This window comes from Macaca thibetana, chromosome 16 (assembly GCF_024542745.1).
Source record: "Macaca thibetana thibetana isolate TM-01 chromosome 16, ASM2454274v1, whole genome shotgun sequence".
Taxonomy (NCBI): domain Eukaryota; kingdom Metazoa; phylum Chordata; class Mammalia; order Primates; family Cercopithecidae; genus Macaca; species Macaca thibetana.
The window spans coordinates 14,592,520-14,602,930 of NC_065593.1; the positions used below are offsets into that span (position 1 = coordinate 14,592,520).

Consider the following 10,411-nt stretch of genomic DNA (forward strand, 5'->3'; position numbering starts at 1 on the left):
GTGGGCCTAATACCTGGGAGCTTTGCAATCTAGGTGTTCCTTGGTCCAGAGACTCTTTGCCATCAGAAAGGGATGTTCCCAATCTGGGATGGAGAAATCCCCTTTGAGGCCAAAAGCGCTGGCTTAATTCTGATCTATGCCACTCCAGTGCTGAACATCTCCTCTCAGAGTGAGCGCTCAGCAAATACACAGCCCTTCCCAAGCCCCAATCAAGGAGGGAGGCCCCTCTCTGCTCACTGGGAAGCCTCTGGGTGCTCTTCTGCTCTGGCTTGGAAGAGTCCAAATAGGCCTTCCCAGCTCACTGGGCAGACCTCAGAGTTTCTGCTAACTTAGCAGGGTTATGAGGTGTGTCCCAGAGGATGTGAAGACACTGGGCTAAATCCTTTCTTGTGAATACTGCTCTCAGAGGCAGCCAGCCTCAGTGGTGGATTGAGATCTCAGGCTTTGCAGGGAGATGTGACTCAGATCAGCTGGTGAATGAGTTCTACGGTCTGCCTGTGGTGTGATCCCCGCCAAGTTACTCAACTTCCCCGAGCTTCAGTTGCCTAATCTGTAAACAAGACTAATAAAGCCTAGATGAGCGAGATAACGTATGGAAGACTCTCAACAGTGTCTGGAATACGCTGATTTTAAGGGAAATGCAATTTTGATTACGGTTGAGGCCATTTCTCAACATGTAGACACAAAATGCAGCAACATCTAAGATTTCAAGAAAACAATGTTTTGCTGGTAAACCTGCTCATGCACTTCCTAGGTCTTACTGGGTATCGACGTGTTTCACAAATGAAATCTGGTCTTAGGCTGTGTTTCATGAAGGACACCTGCAATTAGCCCACAGTTGCAAAAGCCTTCGTAGCTACTGATGAAGGCCATCCTGTTCCATACTGCTCTGACCCATCGAAGCCAGATATCTTTTTAAGATAAAATACAGCTTTCTTCTTAGATAATACAAAATTTATTTTAAAATACCATCGCTTAAATTGGGAGTCATTTAAACTTGAATTTTCTTAAGATAGAACCAAAGTCGAACGTGTCTGTCATCCACATAATTAAAAGAAACACAGAGCAAAGCTTCTGTCTGTTCCGTGGTTCATTTGGCAGTGATAAGTGGGAATTCTCCCGGTGGCACAGGACTTGGCACGCTGGGAAAATCTCCAGACGCTTGTTTTTCTCCCAGGGTACCCAATCTAGGTATTTCTCTGTTCTGTGGATTCTGTTGCCTGCCACTCACCCTAACCCAGAGACCCCATGTCTTGTCATCTTCGCCCTCCACCGCCACTCTAGCATGCTCTGGGGGTGCCAGGGTTGGGAGTGACAAGGTCAGAGCCGCCCTCCCAGGGGAGCAGGATCATATTTGGGTAACAGTAGTGAGTAATGGTATTAGAACTCACCTTTGGTTCCCGTTCAGTCTGGGCTCTGTTTAAGCGTAGTCTCTCATTCATTCATGCCCAGTCCTGATTTTTCCATGAGTCGATTTTTCCGTGGCTTATGCAGGTGTGACACAACCTCAGGCCATCCCAGATAATTGACTGATGGACAACAATAGCGATGACCTGTCACACTCGGCTGTGATCTATGGTTCATAAAGTGACTTCTCGTATATTTTCTCACCAAATCTTTACAAAAACCTGAAGAGGCTGGTATGATTACTAGCTCCATTTTATAGATGGGATGCTGGCCTTTATGTCAGATAGACCAAGGTTCAAATCCTGGCTCACTCTTTCTCTTACTGTGTGACCTTGGGTAAGTTGCTTAGCCTCTCTGTGCCTCTGTTCTGTTATCTCAGAGTTATGAGGACTACACTGTTCTTGTGATCCACATAGCCCTTTTCTGGTGTAGCACTTTGTCATCCCAGGCTCTGGGACAGAGGAGGCTAGTGAGATTCTTGAGGTTTCCAACAAATGTTCGTACAGCCTGCTGTCAACAAGTTCAGACACCCAAAGCTGCAAAACTAACAAGAAATTAATAGGAACACTGATGCTGGATTCTGAGCTGCCTGTCATAGGAAATAAAGTATCTGATCATGAGTCAAGCTGGTATCTCCTTCCCCCCAGGCAAAAGAGAGACTTATCCTCGCAGCTGCCTAGGCCTGCTGGCTAACCCATTGGTCTCTTGTGCAAAGAGTCCTATGTTGGGGGGAGAGAAAGGAAAGGGGGAGTGGATGAAAAACACGAGGAATGGAGGGCTCCACCTCAGATACCAGTGTTGCAAAGGACACTCCCTAGAGTCATTTGCCCACCAGGGCAGGGCTGGTGGCCATACAGTCAACAGTCTCGTGTAGCTAATTTATTTTTACAGGGCACGTGTAGTATTGAGGCAAACCAAGTCTGACTTACAGAAAATACCCCAAGGAAGGAAAACAGGGAGCTGGAAAGAAGACAGTCTTTCAACTCTGCTTAATGAAGTGAAGAACTGGCTCCCACGGTCTCACTTTAAGTCCATTGACTAGAATTCGAGCTTCCAAAGGTCACTCTGCTACTGGGATCTAGTTTCTGTGGCCACCTGATAAGGATGAGCTAACCTTTAACTGAGACCAGATCTGAAGTAAATTAGGTAAACATGCTTTGTTAATCACTGGCACTTGTGTTTTTCACAACGAGCTAACAGTGTTTAAATCTGGCTTAAAGGCAACCATTTCCACTCTTGCAAAAGAGGCTTCACATTTTCCAGGCTATCATGAGAACTTCGACATAAACGTCAAACACAGTTCCTGCATCCAAACTGATTCTGAGGCCTTGTAAAACCTGCCAAAATAATAGTTCCAGATGCATCCATAAATCAAGGAAAACCACATTTAACAGAAAGAGAATAACCTTATTTAGGAGAATCATCATATACAGTCTACCTAAGGCCATTGCTAAAATATTGGGAATGAACTTGGTCCATAAGAAAGGTACTTGGAGGCCTGGTGTGGTGGCTGACATCTGTAATCCCAGCACTTTGGGAGGCCACGGGGGTGTGGGGGATAGATCACCCAAGGTCAGGAGTTCGAGACCAGCCTGGTCAACATGGTGAAACTCTGTCTCTACTAAATAAGAAAACATACAAAAATTATCCAGGCGTGGTGGCGGGTGCCTGTAATCCCAGCTACTCGGGAGGCTGAAACAGGAGAATCGCTTGAACTCAGGAGGCAGAGGTTGCAGTGAGCCGAGATCACACCACTGCATTCCAGCCTGAGTGACAAAGAGCAAAACAAAAGAAAGAAAGAAAGAAAGAAAGAAAGAAAGAGAGAGAGAGAGAGAGAGAGAGAGAGAGAGAGAGAGAGAGAGAGAAAGAAAGAAAGAAAGAAAGAAAGAAAGAAAGAAAGAAAGAAAGAAAGAAAGAAAGAAAGAAAGAAAGAAAGAAAGAAGGAAGGAAAGACAGGCACTTGGTCACAATCAATTGTTCTATTTGCTGCTACCTGAAGAAGACTAATATGTTTAATTCAGAAGACAATTTTCCAAGTCTTTTTTTCTCTACATAAAATTTTTTCTCAGCTAATTTTCCAAAGCTAGTGGTGTGATTTGGAGAACCTCTTACATCACTGGTCCTTCTTGTTTGAAGATCTGGCACACAGGGTCAACTGGGCTTTAAACTTGGGGGCCTGCACATCCTGGGAAAATGCCGACATCAGTCACTGTCTCAAACACCACCAGAAAAAACTCCTGAGAGATCATCAGTTGAAAAAATGAATATTAGAGAAAGTTTTAAATCCCATATGTAATTTCTCAGGCAAGTAAACAGTTCATTCTTGCATGGTGGCATTAATGGTGTCAATGTTAAATGAAAGCCAGTTAGAAACCATAGGGTGTTACAGACCAAGCTGGTACCTTAATCCATTGTAACAAATAAGAGGAAAGTATAAACAGTCAAATTCCTGGCTTACTGGCTCCTAAGATTCCCAATAGCCAGTGGGAGTGGAGAGGAAGGATTCCTCAGAGTGGGTCCAGATCCTAGACTTACATTCCTAAGAGCATGAAAAGTAAACCTGCATCCTTGTTCTCAGCATCTCAATGGCATGTGGCCGCTGGTCCAAATACCACAGTAATGGCTTGATTTATTCTTCTCCCTGGATCATCCCCTGAAAACAGATTAATGTTCAAAATGAGAGACCAACTTAAACATTTAGGTGTGATGTGAGCATTTGGTCACATATTTGCCTGGGCTGTTTCTGCCATAGGTAACCACCCCGATGGTATTAGAATCCCACTTTGGCTCCCGTTCAGTCTGGGCTCCATTTAAACGTAGTTTCTCATTCATTCATGCCCAGTCCTGATTTTTCCATGAGTCGATTTTTCCGTGGCTTATGTAGGTGTGACACAACCTCAGGCCATCCCAGATAATTGACTGATGGACAACAACAGCGATGACCTGTCACACTCGGCTGTGACCCACGGTTCATAAAGTGACTTCTTGTATATTTTCTCATCAAATCTTTACAAAAACCTGAAGAGGCTGGTATGATTACTAGCTCCATTTTATACATGGGATGCTGGCCTTTATGTCAGATAGACCAAGGTTCAAATCCTGGCTCACTCTTTCTCTTACTGTGTGACCTTGGGTAAGTTGCTTAGCCTCTCTGTGCCTCTGTTCTGTTATCTCAGAGTCATGAGGCCTACGCTGTCCTTGTGATCCACATAACCCTTTTCTGCTGCAGCACTTTGTCATCAGGCTCCGGGATAGAGGAGGCTAGTGAGATTCTTGTGGTTTCCAATTGACCAATGCATGTCAGGGAAATTTCTTCCTCTTCACAAGTGTAGATACATCCCAAGGGTGCCTTTCTAGGCAGGGGTTTCTATGTATCAGGTCAGCAGGTAACTGCCTAATTTAAGACTGAAGTTTTTGAAAGGTCATTGTCAAGTTCCAAATCACCATTTCCTAAAAAGCCTGAGTCAACATCTTGCCAGGATACCGCCTCTGTAACAGCCCTAGGTGTGGGGTGTGGGGCAGCGAAAGGAGTGGGTGAGATTGGAATTCCTGCTCTGCACAAAGTGGCTGTGAGGCTTCAGGGAAGTTACTTAACTTCTCTGATCTTCATTTTTTGGTCTGTAAATCAGATGAAGACCATTCTTCTTGCCAGGTTGTTGTGAAGATAAAATGAGTTATGGTATGTATAGTGCCTGATGTAGTGGGTTCCCACTAAATGGTACCTAGTTTCTTCTTAAATGAGTCAGTTTCCAATATTTTGAGAAAAAGCACCTGTGAACTAACAGTAAATATTGAAAAGTAGTACCAGAGCTTTAAAAAGTACAAATTTGTCCAGGCACGGTGGCTCATGCCTGCAATCCCAGCACTTCGGGAGGCCGAGGCGGGTGGATCACCTGATGTCAGGAGTTTGAGACCAGCCTGGACAGCATGGTGAAACCCCGTTTCTACTAAAATTACAAAAATTAGCCAGGCGTGGTGGCGGCTCCTGTAATCCCAGCTACTCGCTAGGCTGAGGCAAGAGAATCGCTTGAACCCAGGAGGCAGAGGTTGCAGTGAGCCGAGATCACGCCACTGCACTCTAGCCTGGGTGACAGAGTGAAACTCTGTCTCAAAAAAAGAAAAAAATAAAAATAAAAAGTACAAACTTCTTTTCTTTTCTTTTTTTTTTTTTTTTTGAGACAGAATCTTGCTCTGTCACCCAATCTGGAGGACAGCAGCGTGATCAGGGCTCGCTGCAGCCTCGACCTCCCCAGGCTCAGGTGATCCTCCTGCCTCAGCCTCCTGAGTAGCTGGGACTAGAGAAAAGTACAAATTTCAAAATAATATCTCCCGCATTTATTGAGCACCTATCATGTAGCAGGCAGAGTAGGGAGGGAGGCGAAGCGACAATAACCATGATAGCTGTGAGAACGGCCTTAGGGATCAGGAACAGCTTCCTGGAAGAGAAGTCGCCTAAACTGAGACAGGAAGGACGCTGATGAGCCTGTCTGAAACAGCCATTACCAACTGGTGACACCTGCTATGGAACATGAGCAGAAATTCAGCAGTCAAGGAGAAAGGTAGGAAGCACATTCCAGGAAGACGGGAAGGAAGAAACCGCTGCTTGAAAGAGCAGGGTGCTTTTAGGCAAGTGTAGATGGGGCTGAGGGCTGGAGGCTGGGCAGAGATTGGAACTGGAGGCCTGAAGGCAATGCAGGAGGCCCAGCAATCCAGGTAGACATAAGAGAGACTGAGTTAAGACAGGAATATAGAAATAGTGAAGAAGGGACAGAGTCCAGAAATGTCTGGGGGCTAAGTGGCTTGGAGACTGATTTGTTATACAGGTTGAGGGACAGGGAGGGATCTAGGGTGGCTCCCAGGTTTCCGGCTTGAGTGGCAGGGTGAATGGATTGCTGAGAGGGAACGTAGGAGGAGGAGGGCTTCTAAAACGAGGGTGAAGGCCGGGCACGGTGGCTCACGCCTGTAATCCTAGCACTTTGGGAGGCTGAAGTGGGTGGATCACTTGAGGTCAGGAGTTCGAGACCAGCCTGGCCAACATGGTGAAACCCCCGTCTCTACTAAAAACACAAAAATTAGCCGGATGTAGTGGCAAGTGCCTATGATCTCAGCTACTCAGGAGGCTGAGGTAAGAGAATCGCTTGAAGCAGGGAGGCAGAGGTTGCAGTGAGCTGAGATAGTGCCACTGCACTCCAGCCTGGGCGATAGAGTGAGACTCTTGTCTAAAAATAAAATAAAATAAAATAAAATAAAATAAAATAAAATAAATTAAGGGTGAGAGCGGGAGAGCCAAGGGGGCAAGCTCTCTCTCTGAGTATGAGGAGCCCGTGGGTGGAGAGAGGTCTGGCTGTAGCAAGAGGGCTGGGAGACATCTGCAGACAGGTGGTGGTAGAAGCCGCCGAGGGGCTGAGTCTTGAGAAACATCAACACTCTCAGGTTGGGCGAAACATCCCAGGGGCTGGAGGAAGCCAGGAGAGCATGGGTGTCATGGCTGCCACTTTTTTTTTTTTAAGACGGAGTCTCGCTCTGTGGTCCAGGTTGGAGTGCAGTGGCGCGATCTCGGCTCACTGCAAACTCTGCCTCCTGGGTTCACCCCATTGTCCTGCCTCAGCCTCCCGAGTAGCTGGGACTACAGGCTCCCGCCACCACGCCCGGCTAATTTTTTGTATTTTTAGTAGAGACGGGGTTTCACCGTGTTAGCCAGGATGGTCTCGATCTCCTGACCTTATGATCTGCCTGCCTCGGCCTCCCAACATCCTGGGATTGTAGGCGTGAGCCACTGCACCCGGCCTCGGGTGCCACTTTTTGAGGTACTGGGTCAGCAGGTCAAAGGCTCCAGAGAGTCAGCTAAGAAAGGAAAAGCATCCTCTAGATGTGGCAATTAGGCAGCCACCAATGACACTTTGCCAAAAGCAATTCCAAAAGAGTATTGGAGGAAGAAGTCAAGAAGTGTAGAGGCTTATGTTTGTTTTACCTATTGTCTATTTGTATTAGACATGGGGTCTCGCTCTGTTGCTCAGGCTGGAGTGCAGTGGTGTGATAGAGGCTTAAAGATGCTTATCTTTGGCTGGACTTTGAAAAGAAATTGACTAACCTCTGCCATCTGCTGATACGTACAACTGCCTCAAGGGCTGAGAAAAGCTGATAGGACAGAGAAGAAATAGTGAAACATCTCCCTGTTTACTACAGGCAAGCCTACAGTCCACATTATAAAATAGCAGGTTGGCTTCTTTCAATTTGGCCTACAGCCCTAAAAAATATGTGTCTTGAAGGCATAAACCTTACAGCTGTGAATGGAGACTTTGAAAAGTATCTTGTCTAGCCCAGAAATGGAATTAGCAGAATGCTATCAACCTACTTGTATTCCAAACACTGAAGTCTCATTAATACCTAAAAAGCCTGAGCCAGCTTTTTTTTCTTTTTTCTGGTTTACCTTTATACCAATTGCATAATAAAGTCATTATGGAGCACAGGGTAGCTTGTTTTGAGGCTTATGTGAGTTGTGGCTGTCAGTCCCTGGCATATATTCCTTAAAATCCTTAAAGAAGACAAGTTACTTATAAAATACTTCCCGTTGCCTGCCTCATATCATAAATGGCATTTAAAAGGACGATCTCAATTAGGTTCAGAAAGTCCTTATTGGAGGGAGTTAGCATTTCTCAAATTTGTTGGGATGGTTAAATTTAAGGAAACAATAGCTTTATGTTGCCATGGAGATTAACATGTCAGTAACAAGCCGTATTGACGGGTGCCTGTTGCTCAAGCTGGTACAGACCTTTGTTCCCTCATCATCTCTGGATACCATGGAAAATCCTCAGTATTTTGGAGTCCTTGAGGTCTGTTTGTGAATAAATGCCACCTGTGAGTGCCATGTGGTGGATGGTGAGTCTATGACAGTTGCAAATCCTTTGTCTGACAATGTCACCAACACTTCTCACTTTCGAAAACCTCAGCTAAGCAACTATATGGGCACAGCACACAAGAGGCAAGACAAACAAAATCTGAAATGTCACTTGTTAAAAGTGTTCTGGGATTTTATTAATTTGTATCTATTGAAAAAAAGAACTCTATGCCATCGCATGCACAAAACCCTCAAAGGACCAGAAGTAATACAATGTCTATGGCATGGGCTCAGGAATTTATTATTATCATTGATCCTCTCTTCCAACCATGCTCTTCACTTAGTAGAATTACGGTACAACAGACCCCAAATCCTCTTGCTGTGGGGGATAATATGTAGGAATTAAGAGCAGAGCTCTGGAATTGGGTTGGGTTTGACACTCCCTTCCAGCACTTCCTAAATGCGTGACGGGGCAGGTTAGACTTGGCAACCCTTCAGGATCCCTCTAAAAGAGGGATAACAGTAGTCTCTACTTTCTAGAGCTGTGTGAGGATTAAATGAAACTAGGTGAATTTATATCTAGCATGTAAACACTCAACCAGTGACCACTTTAATATCTGTCTGAGATAAGCTGGGTGGAGGAAGGGAGAGGGAATGGGTTCTTCGCATTCTGTTGTTTAGGTGGAAGAAAGAGTCTTGGGTTCTAAATCTGGAGACTTTGTTATTAGTTCTGCCACAAATTGGCTGTATGCCTCGGGGTAAATTAACTTCCTTAGAACCTGTTCCTTCATATACTAAACAAGATAAAAGCCTCCACAGGCCAGGTGTGTATGTTGCAATGCATGTAATTATTTTTTTTTCTTCATTTACACACAGAGAAGCTGAAACTCAGGGAGGTTAAATTCTTACCCAAAGGCACAAGACAAGTGCATGGCAGGCCAGTACTCAACCCCAGACACCTGGCTCCAAACGCCAGGTTTGGGGCCATCAAACTTGGCCATTTATGTCTATGTTCAACATCACAGACCCAGTCCCAGCATATTTGTGGAAAAATGGAGGAGACATAGCAAAAATAGAGGCAGGAGATTCAAGTCCATAATGCCATTAAGTCAGGGGCTGGGTTCCTTCTGTGGGAGGGAGTTCCAGCTCTGAGCAGACTCCTCCTAAAAGTGGGGCTTTTCCTGCTTCATCCAAGGGCAGTCTATTTCTATGCATCTGAGATCGGGCCCAGACAATGTCAATGTCAGGAGGTTCCCACATGAAGGTCAGCAGATACAAAGGATTTAGAAACTGATAATGTCAGTCAGTAGAAAACGTGATTTGATTTGCTCCATGGTTACACACACCTTTTCAGGTGCACAGGTCAGCAGGAGTCAGGGTCCTCTAGTAAGAAGCTACTCTGGGACCAGGTGTGGTGGCTCACGCTTGTAATCCTAGCACTTTGGGAGGCTGAGGCAGGTGGATCATTTGAGGCCAGGAGTTGGAGACCAGCCTGGCTAATGTGGTGAAATCCATCTCTACAAAAAATATGAAAATTATCTGGGCATGGTGGCACATGCCTGTAGTCCCAGCTACTTGGAGGCTGAGGCAGGAGAATTGCTTGAACCTGAGAGGCAGAAGTTGCAGTGAGCTGAGATTGCACCACTGCACTCTAGCCTGGGCAACAGAGCGAGACTCCGTCTGAGGACTAAGCTCTTATTTTTTTTTTAAATCTTGCCCAAATTCCTATTGAAGGGGTCTGAGGAGGAGTCATGCCCTACAATCCATAAATTCTAGTCAGATGGGTTTTATTTAACCCTGTATATAGTGACTTTCCAATCTGACTCTGGCAATAACAGGGAAGAAAATCAAAACGTTTTATCCCAAAATATATTTCCTTGTCAGATCTTGAAATTGCCCTGCAAAGTCTCTTGTGGGGAAAATCCACATTCTACAGAGAATCTCCTTTCCTCTTTGTTTTCCTTCCTTCCTTTCCAGTTCCAGGAGATAATCAGCTAAGAGCCAGGGACCATTTTAAGTCCAGTAAGAAACATTTTACAACTTGCTCTCTCTGAAGTCAGCTGTCTGAGAGCTTCCTTTGCGCAGTAAAACTTGGTCTCCACAATCCTTTATCTTAACCCAGACATTTCCTTTCTGTTGATCCCAGGTCTTCAGATAAACTCAACC

General features: G+C 45.3%; 1 protein-coding gene across 1 annotated transcript in view; it reads right to left on the reverse strand.

Annotated features, from left to right (window-relative positions):
* RNASEK (ribonuclease K) overlaps positions 1-10,411 on the reverse strand; it is a 303,790-nt gene that overhangs the window by 219,023 nt on the left and 74,356 nt on the right. The window lies entirely within an intron of this gene.